The sequence below is a fragment of the Microtus oregoni genome, unplaced genomic scaffold, assembly GCF_018167655.1.
Source record: "Microtus oregoni isolate MIOR12 unplaced genomic scaffold, Mior012 000033F_ref0000390, whole genome shotgun sequence".
NCBI lineage: Eukaryota > Metazoa > Chordata > Mammalia > Rodentia > Cricetidae > Microtus > Microtus oregoni.
The window spans coordinates 20,522,042-20,536,254 of record NW_024543092.1 but is presented as its reverse complement, the minus strand read 5'-3'; the positions used below and the strand labels follow the sequence as shown (position 1 = coordinate 20,536,254).

The 14,213-nt window shown below is 35.9% G+C and overlaps 1 protein-coding gene across 7 annotated transcripts in view; it reads right to left on the bottom strand.

The window, feature by feature from the left end:
* The window catches only part of Qki (QKI, KH domain containing RNA binding), a 111,945-nt gene that overhangs the window by 65,020 nt on the left and 32,712 nt on the right, over positions 1-14,213 (bottom strand). The window lies entirely within an intron of this gene.

The window sequence follows — 14,213 nt, the reverse complement described above, 5'->3', positions numbered from 1 at the left end:
AAGAAAACTTTAGCTTCTTATATTATTCACATTTATACAATTTAAAAGGTCACTGGAAAGTACACACCTCCACTCACCAGGAAAAACAACTAGCCTGCTGTAAACATCATGTAACATTATACTTGTATCAGCCTCGCACAAATTAAATTTACCACATCTGATGGGTGACCAGCCTGTATCACCTAGATCTGTAGTATATTTTATGCTCTCCAAAAAACAAATCTGTCAAACAATGCACTTCTCAGGACTTACCCCATTGCTAAGCCACATACAAGTACACATATTTGGAACTTTCTAGTCCATTATTTATTCTTACTACATCATACTGTATGTATTAACTGGTGGAACTGTACTGAAAAGTATCTTAGCTATTTCCAGCCATTTTCCATCACTGCATATATCTCACTAATTGTTCAGATACTCAGTAAAGTGTGCATTGGGATCAACTACTAAAACTTTAAGTCATGAATAACGGCCTAATTTCATTTAGTTCGGCCTTCTGTCATCTCTCAAGAACGTAAAAACATTTTTCAATGTGCCTTTAATTATTTTTAAGCTATTTCTAAAAACTTAAGTTTTCCTAATAAGTCTGCAAATATTTTGAAACCTACTTTGTTCTAACATGTGAATACATAATTAGTTTCTAATCAATCTTTACCTGGAAATACATATTCTTGATTACTGATTTTTCTTGGGGGCCTTCCTGGGGGCTATGTCTGCAAACTGCCATTGTCACGGAGTCGTATCTTTTTCTCTTCCAACTCTATATTTTTATTTACTACTTACATGGCACACCTTGAGTTCAAAAGCAAATGTGTATCATTCTCTACTTGCTATTAGTTTCAAGAACAAGGTTGATAAAGGTCCAGGTGATCTAAGCATCTTATATACTTCAACAGATCAGAGGGTTACAACTAACTTTTTAAATCAATTTTATATTTCTGAAATAGACTCAAGTTGGATATTATGCATTTACTTTTATGGCCTACTAGGTTCAGTTTCCCAACGTTTTGGTGGCTTATTTTAAAAAGAAAAAAAAAATCATTCACGGAGCTGGAGCACAAGCTCAGCAGTTAGCATTAGCTGTTCTTCCAGAAAACCTGTGTTCAATTCTCAGCTCTTACTCAAGCCAGCTCAAAATCCTCTGTATACCAGTCCCATGGATCCAAAGCCCTCTTCTGGTCTTCCCAAGAGCCAGGCATGCAAATGGTACACAGACATACATGCAGGCAAAAAACAATTCACATGCATAAAATACCTCTAATTTTCTTTTCTCATAATAAGGACCTCAGATTTAGACACTAAGGTTTATTCAGGTCTCCAAACATGTTGAAATGTTTCCAACTATCTGGATGAGCTTATATAAAACGAACACTATTTTATCTTAAATACCAATTGGAACTCACTAATGATAGACTCAGTTTCATTAACTGTTATTTTTATATCTTAGTATTATCAATTTTGATGTACTGTGGTTGTCTTCCTTATAAATGCGCCTATATTCCCTAAATATTCAAATTTATAGAATAAAATTTTATTTAAATATTTGTTAACCTGCAATTTTGCTTTTGCGTATAAGTGAGTATATGCCTCATGTACTTTTGTGCACCATATTCAGGTCTGGTACCTGGAAAGGCCAAAAGAAGGTGTTGGGTCCCCTGGAACTATAGTTACAGATGATTGTGAACCACTGTATGGGTGCTAGTCTCAAATGCAAGCCACCTCCCCACCCTATAAGGATTTTTCATTACAGGTTATCTATGCTACTACTCTTCCAAGACATAGACTGATAATTTTGCTCACTGGAGTTGATCCATTAAAAAAAAGGGGGGGGGGAGAAGAAGGAGAAGAGGAAGGGGAGGGAGGAGAAGAGGGGCAGGAGAGGAGGGAGGGGAGGACTAGGAGGAGGAGGAGGAGGAGGAGGAGGAGGAGGAGGAGGAGGAGGAGAAGGAGAAGAAGAAGGAGAAGAAGAAGAAGAAGAAGAAGAAGAAGAAGAAGAAGAAGAAGAAGAAAACTTGTTTTGAAAATACAATGTAATAGGTGTTTATCTTAAGAACAATGGCTGCAGACACAAACCACAATTGCTCTAATGAACAAAGGTAAAAGTTCAGTAAATGACTCATTGAAAACTGCCATTTTGGGGTTTGCTTATTACATTGGTACTTTGGTTTATTTTATCTCATATATTCTTCCTTTGATATCTATTCTTAGCTTTTTATTTCCATCTTTTCTTGCTCTAAGGTTTAATCTACTGGTTAGATTTATCTAAATCTGAAACAGATACTTATTGCATGTTTCCTACATGCGATAAAATATATCATGATTTTTCAAGGATGTAAGAATTTCTCAATTATCTTTGGTTTGATTTCTAGCTTCCTATGCTATACACACACACCTTCTAATGTTTGTTCAGACTTGCTTTTAAACATAGGATGTAGTAATATTTTGTTTTAACAATTAAAGCTTGCCTGAAGATCAGAGTACAGAGTTAAAGATACTAGAGGCCAGGCAGTGGTGGCTCACACCTTTAATCCCAGCACTAGGGGGATAGCAAAAGGAAGGAATATGGCTGGGTGCAGAGAGGAATATAAGGCAAGAGGAGACAAAAGCTCTGTGCAGTCTGGAGATGCAGTCTAAAGCAGTCAGAGGACGAATCACCCTTTTGATCTGAGGATTCGGTAGAAGTAAAAGGTCTCTCCAGTGGTTGTCTGCATTGTTGCTCTGATCTCTCAGCTTTCAAGTCCTAATACCTGACTCCAGGTTTTTATTAAAAACAAACAGAATTCATGCTATAACAGGATATAGTCAATTAAAAATAAAATAAAAACTCTGTGTGTGTTTGTATGTATACACACATACAAAGGGGAGTGTATGCAACTATATCATGTGTGCATAAAGGTGTCAAATTCAAAAGCCAGAATACAACTGGTCAGTGTCAGATGCCTCCACCTTGAGACAGAGTATCTCTTTGCTGTTTGCCACTCTGCATACCAGGAGTCTATGACTGTCAGAAGATTCTGTCCTCTGCCTCCTACCTCCTGCAGAAGTACTGTGATTAAAGATATGAGGTCTTGGAACAACTTTACATAGGTCTGGGGTTTTAAACAGAGATCTTTAACTTGCACAGCAAGTATTTGATCTACCGAGCCATCTGCCCAGCTCCTATGGAAACATCTGAGCATGATAACTAAAACTTAAGTAGGTTTGATCTGTATCATTTATCAAATAAGCTTGTCTACCCTACCATTTGTCCACCAAGAGGGCACACCCTACCCTCTGACACATTAAGTATCTTTTATTGCAATTAGTCTTGGGACTACACAGAAAAAAACTATTTCTAACAACTATTAATTACTCTAAAATTGTTTGCAAAGCATATAAAACAAATATTGAAATCTGTGAGATAAAATTTTCTTAACCTTAAAAACCAATTACTATTGCACCCATGAACCAACAAAGTTCAAGTACGCTAAAGTGTATACCACACGGATTCTAATGCATTGGAATTGTCAAGGTCATCCTTCTCGAGATGCTTTAAGCAGAGAATGAAAAAAATTAATCATAACAGCTGTTTTGTCTATTGCAACCAATTTCCAGGTTAATGTGCTATGCCTTGCATTAAAACTCATTCTGTGTTGATTTATCATGCCCGTTCTTCAGCTTCATTCAATTAAAACAATGTCACAATGCTTTCAAAGAAAATCATTTCAAAGAGCTTGAGCTAAGTGCAACTTGAAAAGCCAACAGAAGGAAAAGGAAAAAAGAGAAAAAAATAAAAGATAGTCATTAGCCCTACTGTTTAAGTATAGACCTTTGAGCTACAGCTCACCAATTATATTTCTACCAAGTGGTGTGTTAATTTCTAAAAGTTAAACAGTTATATCTACTGCTATTCATTTTGTTCACTACATTTTAAAAACAAACAATGGATTTTTTCCCAGTGACAAATGCAAATTATGAAAACTCCTGGAACCTCCTTAAATAAGCATAATTCAAAACAAAATCTTCTTGTGAGATATTACCAAAAATATGACTGACAGAAACTGTATTTCCAAAAGCATCTCAGAAGCACTTTAAGAATTACTAAACAGTAATCTCTGCTTAAAATTTTGGAATTAAAAATAAAAAGTTATGGGCTGGAGAGATGGCTCAGAGGTTAAGAGCACTGACTGCTCTTCCAGGGGTCCTGAGTTCATTCCCAGCAACCAAATGGTGGCTCACAACAGTCTATAATGAGAGCTGGTGCCCTCTCCTGGTCTGCAGGCAAAAATGCAGACAGAACACTGCATGATAGATAGATAGATAGATAGATAGATAGATAGATAGATAGATAGATATAAAATAACATGCAAGTTTTAGGTTGGTTTTTTGTTGAGGAAGGATTTCTCTATGTAGCCCTAGTAGTTCTGGAAATTGCTCTGTAGACCAGGCTGGCCTTGAACTCACAGACATCTGCCTGCTACCACCACCACCCAGCATTGGCTTACTCTTTTGTACAAGAGATAATTTGGGGGCTGGATAGATGTTCAGCGGTTAAGAGCAAATATAGTTCTTGTAGTATCTGTATTTGGTTTTCAGTACCAAGGTCAGGCTGCTCAAAACTATCTCTAAATTCCAGCAACAGGGACTCAAACTCTTCTGTGCTCTAAGGACTATCTTAGCAGGGCTAGAAATTAAACGGAGCTTCTCACACACAGAGAGCAAGAACTCTATACTAAACTATATTCCCAATCCCATGTCTACCATTTCTATAATTTAGGTATTTTACAAACTAGGTATTTAAAATAATAACAATAAAGAGAGTCGGCATTAAGCCTGCCCAGTTAAAAGGATGGATGGATGGATGGATGGATGGACTTGTTAGTAGAAAACAGAACAGGGTCACCTCTAATTTAGACAACAACTGAGAATTTATTTTGGTTCAATATCTACCAGGGCTAAACATTTTACCCAAAAACCAAGATGTCATGGAGGGAGATGTATTATCCTGTTTATAGATTTATATTAATTATGGATAAGTAGTGAAGGTCTCCTGGAGAAAAGGCTATTTTATACTACATATAAGAACCATTTAATAAACCATTCATATATTTGCCATTTATAAACATTTGTGTTTATGCCCCATGACTTACAAGTGTTATTTAATAAAAGGCTTCTCATAAAACTATTCAAGTAAAGTCACCGACACCAACTGTTACTACAAACAAAAATTGCTAAACAATTAAGAACAAGACTTTAAATTGGTATATGAATTAAGATACTCTAAGTTAAGACAAATTTTCACTCAGTAAGACAATAAAACCATCCAAAAGAGTTGGGTAAGACTTGTACTTGCCCTTTTCAGAAGATAAATGAGTAGGTTAGAAAATAGAGTGTACAAGGTTTTATGCCACAAGCAGACAGTATCTATGATAGTATATTTAGTAAAAAGATCCCACATGTCTCTCAAGCTTTACTTTTGCTATTGTTCCTTTTATCAAACCTCTAAGTAACTTCTTATTCTGTTCAAACTCTCAAGTAGTTCTAAAGTTTTTTTTTCTGTCACCCTTGCCTTGCTTCTTCATTCCTATCCAACAAAAGTCCAAATCTTTCCATTCATCCCACAATAATGAACACAGGTCCCTTTCTGTGACTCCCTCTGAAGGAACCCTGAACCCGAAAGACAGGTGTTTCCCTCCTCTGAAGAATTTTGCATGTTCCTCTTACACCCCTTATCAAAGTAGTCGTTTGCAGGCCATTCCTGAAGTTAAAGGCCATAATCTAAGTCTGTTAAGCCCACAGTGCTTTACAGAACAAATGCAAGCTTGAATGAATGAATGAATGAATGAATGAATGGTATTTTTAGGCAATGAAAAAAAGGGGAAAGTGTCCCTAACTTGAAAACACAAAATCCAAAATATTTTAAGCATCAGTAAATCATTAAAAAAAAAAAACCCTCACACTTTACAGCATTTCAGATTAGATCAAGTTAATTGAGTCAAATCTATATAAAAATTCAAAAACATCCCTAACAGTTGAAACTGGAGAAAGGAAAAACTAATTAAGTATTGTCAACTAAGAACTAAGCTGATTTTGTTCTCATGCTCTTCCCCCAAAAAAGTGATATTTTAAATTTTAAAACAAATGAGTAAGAGATTAATCAGAAACAGGTGCCACAGGTCTAAATATAAGGAAGCAAAGGGCAGAGAAATAGGTAATTGAAGACGATTAAGAAAAGTTACATGTCAAAGGCTTAAATAAATTTGACAAACTTTAAACTAACCAAAAATAGAGAACTTAGACAACAACAAACTTCCAGGAGACAAGTGAAGCAAGAAACAATTAGAAGAAATTAAAAAGACTACTACAAATAATTCTACCAACAAACTAGACAAAATAATCTCTGAATTCCTAAGAAGCACAGCACTTACCAAATGACTCAAAGAGTAATCTAAATATGATAAAAAAAATAAGATTAAAAAGCAATTCAAAAACCTCCCAATAAAGGGAAGCCTAATGACCAAATAAAGATAAGTTACAAACATTTAAAGAATTAAACTATCTCCCCCAAACTCTTTTACAAAACTTTAAAAAAGCACAATTTCAAGTTTTTCCTTCAAGAACATTACCCTCATACCAAAGCTAGATGTGAACACATAAGAATGCAAAAAAGGTAGAAGCTAATATCTTTGATGAAGAAAGATACAAGTCTAAGCAAAATAAAGTTTGCTCTTCTAAGATTAGAGACAACTGACTGATGCCCATCCTCATTACTTGTAAACACAGCACTAGAAGTCCTAGTCAGACCAATTACCAATCAGGCCAAGAAAAAATCTAAGGAACTAAAAGGGAGGAGAGAAGAAATGAACGTAGTTAAAATGTCTCTTTTGCATAGGGCACGACCTTCTATATCTAATGGAAACTTTAAAATTTTTCATTTAAAAAAAAAAAACTTAGGATAAAATTTTTATTGTTGTTTTTGTTTTTCGGGACAGGGTTTCTCTATAGCTTTGGAGCCTGTCTTGGAACTATCTCTTGTAGACCAAGCTGGCCTCAAACTCACAGAGATCCGCCTGCATCTGCCTCATAAGTGAGCCACCATCATATGGCTAAAACTTAGGATAAATTCAATAAAGTTGAAGGATATAAAATTACGTACAAAAAAAAAATCCAGACTTTGTATCTATGCATTAACAACAAATAGCCAAAAGAAAAATTAAAAGGCTGGAGAGATGATGGTTCAATGCTTAAGAGCATTTGCTCCTTCCTCTTCCAGGGGAACAAAGTTCAGTCCTCAGTGACCTGCATGACAACTCCCAACCATCTGTAATGGCATTCTGGGAGAATCTACTCCCAACCATGTGTAACAGCATTCTGGGAGAATCTACTGCTGTTGACCCACATTTGCACAGGCAGGATGTGGTACACAGGCATAGATCAGGCAAAACACATACATAAAATTGGATTAAAAACACAAAAGAAAAATTAAGAAGGCAATTCCATACCATCTCACACCTGTTGTAATGACCGCTAAGGATTACATGCTAGCAAAGATACGGTAGAAAACGGAACACTTGTTCCATACAGATAGGGACATACATAAGTACAATTCTGGAAAACATGGAAGTTCTTCAAAACATTAAAAGCAGAACTAGCAAAAATAGTCTAATGAAACTCAGAAACAAACACAAGCAGAAATGAAAAAATCTCTAACAAGAATGTCAAGATTCTACACATAAAACATTAAAAACAAACCAACCAACCAGAACCAGCAATCTCATACCTGGTGAATATACAAACATTAAATCATGTGCTGATAAGTTTTGCACACCCCATTTTCATTGCAGTATTACTTACATTAGCCAACGTATGAAAATGACTCAACTGTCTACTGACATACGAATGGGTAATAAAAAATGAAATGCTATCTAGCCATAAAAAAAGGAAGATCTTGTCATTTTTCAAAAATACAAACTAATCTGGAAGACAATGCACTGAGAGTCAAGCATGAATCCTGCATAATCTCAACAAAGCTCACAGAACAGAAAACAGAATAGCATTTAGGAGAATAAGTATGATAAGTATAGAGATAATGCTCAAGACACAATGCTCAACAAGAGTTGGGGGCTAAAGAGAAGCAGTTAAGAAGCCTTGCTACTGTCTCAGAGGACCAGAGTTCAGCTCAAAGTATTTACATAATAAATGGCTCACGACCACATGAAATTCCAACTCCAGGGACTCTACATCCATTTCTTGCCTTCCTGCAACCAATATGCGCATTCACACAGTACTATTAAAACTGTAACTAAGTGACAGAGTATAAAGTTTTGATTATGCCACATGACTAAATTCTGGTTCCAGATATAACATGATGACTAAGTATTTGTTCTCTCTCTCTCTCTCTCTCTCTCTCTCTCTCTCTCTCTCTCTCTCACACACACACACACACACACACACGTACGTGAGGCAATGGATGTGCTCTTCCTTAGCTTGAGTGTGGTATCATTTCACAATGTGTATCAAAAAGTCACATTAGAAGGGGTCCCCATAAACTTCCTCACACATGACCAGCTAGTGCCAAGGCTACTATTCGTTACTCTCTAAAACCTGATTGGTAAGACTTTAATGTTGAAGACACAAAATTACTTATGTCAAACACAGAGAAAGATGATGCCCAACTAGAGGCTTCACCCCTACTGACTAGCATTCATGGTACTTTAGTATTCTGCATCTACCAGAGGAGAAAAATCATTAATATTACCCACTATAACGCTGCAATATACAAGAGCAACCTTCCTGCAAGATATGCTAAATCAATAGTGGCATAAATGTTACGGGAGTAACCAACCACTTTTAACTTGTATTTAAGGCCCACTTAATAAGATGAGACCCTTAGCTGACATTGCTAAAGTGGCCAAGAACCTGATATTAGATATGTAATGGGACCTAGGGGAAAACGCACTACTATTGTCTGCTAAAGGAACATAGCAATAAAGTGACTTCTAATGACAGATTTCTAAGTTTCTTCCTACAGAAGTTGGTAATTAACACAAAGGCCCCATAACTAGACAATGTGCCACAGTGAAATACCATCAACACTTTCCCCTCAAGGCTCACAAATCCATGTGCAAGAGGAGGAGGAAAGATTCTAAGATCCAGAGGTGGTGGCTGACTCCAAAAGTATTATCCAGACACAACAGGACTGATATATGTATGTTCACACCCCTAACCAAGAATCTACTTACAAATGATGCCTGCTTTAAAAAAAAAAATCCGTTTTCTCCAATGGAGTCCACAGTAGATCCAACGTCCAGATGTAGGAACCAAAAAAAAAAGAAAAGAAAAAGAAAAAAAAAGGCTAAATTGTTTTCGGTGTGCCTTTTGTTTGGGTACTTTGTTTTTGTTTTAAGTTGTTTATTTTTAGTGTTTTTTGTTGGATGGACAGGTAAACAGAATATAGGGGGAGTTGGGGCAAGAAGAAAGAATGTGATCAAAATATACTATATGACTTTTTTCAATAAAATTAAAAATTACTCTATTATGTTTCTTAAAAGTATACAATTAGTCAACTATACCTCAATAATGATTAGATAGTAGGTTACAATCAACACAGAACTCACAATCAGAAATTCCTCAATAAAGTTGTCTCATGTCCTCATTTTGTTTCAAAGAACAAAGTAAAAGACACTGTAGGGAAAAAAATCAGTTATTATCTTCACTTTCCACTTCAATAGGGATATAACTAGAGTACAAGGGCTGTACATGCAACCATTTTTATGTGTTAAAAAGGAGGAGTATTATGTTCAAGACAATAAGCCCAATTCTGTTTTGGGTAAGATGCATATACCGAGTTACTAAATTCTCAAAATAACACCGAATAATGTATTATTAGTATTATGTACCTTTAAAGCACAAGAGATTACTAAGTAGACAAAATCCTAAAAGTTCAGAAATTTAATACCATCTTGTATCTCCTTTGTAAGGTAAGTAAACTAACAATCTTGGAATTCTAAATGATTAATATAATTTATATTTAAAAATCCTCTTCAAGCATTTCAGAATGAATTCAGTTGTTACTTCAATAATTTTTCCCTAACTACACTACGAATGTTTGAGAAAACCATGCCTCAACTTATTAATGTTTTCAGTCTTCTAGTCATTGGGTCACATTTTTTTATTCTGTTTTTTAAAACAGAGGGTCTCACTGTATAACCATAGCTGGCTTTAAAGCACACATACGTACGTACATACACATACACACACACACACACACACACACGGAGAGAGAGAGAGAGAGAAAGTCCAAGACCTAGAGACTACAGATGAATCTAGGAAACAAAATGTTTGTGACCATAGAGAAGAAAGGCTCTTAAAGTCAACATCTTGCTACACAAACATCGTCTGTTAGAAGTTTTATTAATTAAAAGGAGAACTGATCTTTATAACACAAGTTTTCCTTGTATCTTATTTACTGACAACTGTCTTTCACACTGTCCTGTTCAGTATCCTACATTACTGTGAGTGACTGACTGTCTTTCACTCTGTTGTCCTATTCAGTAACTCATTCTGCTGAAAGGCCCTCCTCCTCCTTAATCCCTACACATAACAAAGGCAGAGATCTTCAGATTCTTCACTGCAATTCTTTTTTTTTAATATTTATTTATTTATTGTGTATGCAATATTCTTTCTGTGTGTATGCTTGAAGGCCAGAAGAGGGCACCAGACCTCATTACAGATGGTTGTGAGCCACCATGTGGTTGCTGGGAACTGAACTCAGGACCTCTGGAAGAGCAGGAAATGCTCTTAACCGCTGAGCCATCTCTCCAGCCCTCTTCACTGCAATTCTATGCAATTCTATGCCCTCTTCTTTGCTGTGGGATAATGCTCTTGTTCACTATAGTTTGTCATGGATTGGCCAGTAGCCCTGCAGGAAGGTATAGGCAGGGCAACCAGACAAGGAGAATTCTGGGAAGAGGAAAAGCAGAGACGCAGATGCCTATAGCCACAGAAGAAGCACAACAGAGCAACGTGGCAATACACAGATTAGTAGAAATGGGTTAATTTAAGATATAAAAGCAAAGTAATAAGCCTGAGCCATCAGCCAAACAGTTTATAATTAATATAAGCCTCTGTATGTTTATTTGGGACTGAACTGCTGCGGGAGCAGGGACAGAAACTTCCTTCTACAATTCTTCACTTAACAATCACTTCTAGCCGGGCGATGGTGGCGCACGCCTTTAATCCCAGCACTCGGGAGGCAGAGGCAGGCAGATCTCTGTGGAGTTCGAGACCAGCCTGGTCTACACAGCTAGTTCCAGGACAGGCTCCAAAGCCACAGAGAAACCCTGTCTTGAAAAAATCAAAAAAAAAAAAACCAATCACTTCTAAGTTCAGGTTCTCATTATTACACAGCTGGTCACATCTCTAAGCATTCCATGAGAACAAAGATGATGTAAGAGGTCCTTCAGTATGCTGTGAAAAGGTGTTTCTTTCATCGGTTAATTGATGTAGGAGGGTCTTCTGTTTTATGTTGATTTCATTGGTTAATAAAGAAACTGCCTTGCCCATTTGATAGGCCAGCCCTTAGGTGGGTGGAGTAGACACAACAGAATGCTGGGAGAAAGAAAGCATAGTTGGTCAGATGTCATGGAGCCAGCCACCAGGTCAGACATGCTGAATCTTCCCCGGTAAGCCACCACCTCATGGTGCTATACAGATTACTAAATATGGGTGTTAAAGCAAGATGTGAGAATTAGCCAATAAGAGGCTGAAACTAACGGGCCAGGCAGTGTTTAAAAGAACACAATTTGTGTGTTATTATTTCAGGTGTAAAGCTAGCCATGCGGGAGCTGGGCGGGATGAAAAGCAGACCTGCTCACCTCGTCACTACAGTTAATGAATAAAAGTGTTTCAGCCAATTGACAGGCAGAATAAAGCCAGGCAGAAAATCCAAACAAATATATGGAGAAAATGAAGGCAAAGTCAAGGAGAGCTATGTAGCCACACAAGTAAGAAATATGCCAAGGTATCACTAGTTAGCCATAGCCATGTGGCAATAAACAAACTAGTAGGAACCGATGGGTCAATTACAATTAACATTAAGTCTCTGAGTGGTTATCTTATAAGCAGCTGTGGTGGAAACTGGCCAAGCGGTACTGGATGAGACTGAGGAAAGATTATATCTTTTCATATTATTTTGTAATTATTTACCACAGATTACATACGAATATTTCTAGACTAAATGATACAAAATGTTTGATTTATATTCATGCCTTATTTTAAGCTTTTTGTTTTGTTAGTGATGGTGGTAGTTTTACAATTGGTTGGTTCATTGGAGATTGAACCTAGAATGACAAACACACTCAGCACAAACTCTACCACTGGACCATATACCAAGACCTAGACTTTTATAACTCTCATTTCTTTTACAATTCTAAACAGTTTATTTATACTACTTAGATACAGCCATAAATGAAAAAATTTAGACCCTAATAAAAATGAACCTCTCCTCCATTAACCACAACTAACAGAGCATAGATAATTTTTTAAAAGATTGATTTATTTTTATGTTTATGAATGATTGGCCTGCATACAGACCTGTGTGCCATGTACATGACTAGTACATGCAGAGGATGAGGGACGGGGTGGGGTGCTAACAACCTAATCTGGGCCCACAGAAGGAGTAACAAGTATTCTTAACTGCTTCAACAATAATCACCAGCACAAATTTTTAAAATGCAAAAATTCCTACCAAGTAATAAATCTTACTAATGTGAAAACATAGCCAAGTTAATGATAAAGAAATTTGATTTCAGGAATTCTCAATTGAACTGCTCTGGTATAAATAGCTAGATCTGTTAAGACAAATTACACTTTCTCAACAAAATAATCAAATTTAGTTCCAAAGTTCCTTGATATACCCATAAGAAGAATTCGTTCTCTCTTTTTTAAAGACAGATTTCTGCTGACAATTAAATCAAAAGAAGATATAAATGACTTCAATCACTAAAAAATAAATTTAGGACCACTGTTACAAGCTGAATATCCCTAACTTTCCAAAGGCTCCAAAATACAAAACTCCTTGCTACCAAAAGTAGAAAATTCCATACCTGAACTCATGACTGTATTGAAAATGCAGTTCCAATAAAACTGTTCTGTAAAGTTATGTTCAGAATGTATGTTTTAAGTTGCATATGAAACAAAAACATATTCAGGTATAGGTCCCACATCTGTTTCTACACATGCAAGTATTTCTATTCTAAAAAAAAAAAAATTAGATCCGAGCATTTCAAATAATTAGTATCAACCTGAATCAACAGGTTATGAGATGGGCAGTAGAGTTCAAGTAAAATTAACTTTCCTTCATAGCCCATTCCACATGCCTATCTGGTATTGGGAGGTTAGAACTGATTGTTTCAGGTACAAAAAATTCCATTTTCCCAAGATGGGTATATAATTTAGACCAGCAACTTTTCTCCTTTAATATTTATCACAAACAGTTAATGCCCCTAGGAACAGGGTTCTTTGTAATTTTTTCTGTTAAGATTCCTTTTGTTGTGTGTAGTGAGAATTTTAAGAAAGAAATATATAGTTTAGAAACCTGTAACTTTTCTATTTTACTGGTAAGTCCGTCTTAACAAAGCTTTAACAAAGCAGATCATGATACATTCATAAGACGAACCAAACATTCCATCTTAACTAAGGCTGACAATCAATTGCTTACAAGTATGTCTTTTCCAAAAATAACTTTTAACTACTGTTTGGAATACTATCTATCTTTAAATATTAAGATATATAATTCACAAAATAAAGCACCTACCATTTTAAAGACTATAAAAAGGTTTATGACATTAGAAATTGTTAAGACTTCAAAATAACAAAACAGGTCTAAAGAAAATTTACTGCTTCCATACTCTCCTGAAACTCACTAAAATAATAACTACTACTATCCTCAGAAATTCAGTATAGCCAAATATGCACAGGTAGGTCCTCAATATACCTCTATACAGAATGAAGCAAAAAATAAGAGAAGGAGGGAAGAGGGGGAGGAGGAAGAAGCAGCAGCAAAATTCAAACCGAAAAACAAGTCATAAAATCTAGCCGTCTCTGAAGCTTTAAGTCAATAATAATTCCTTTATCTAAAACATAAAAGTTTTACACTGTCAAAATACACTAACAAATTAAAACTACCACAGATAACTATGTAATCTAAACATTTCATAAATTTAGGTAAA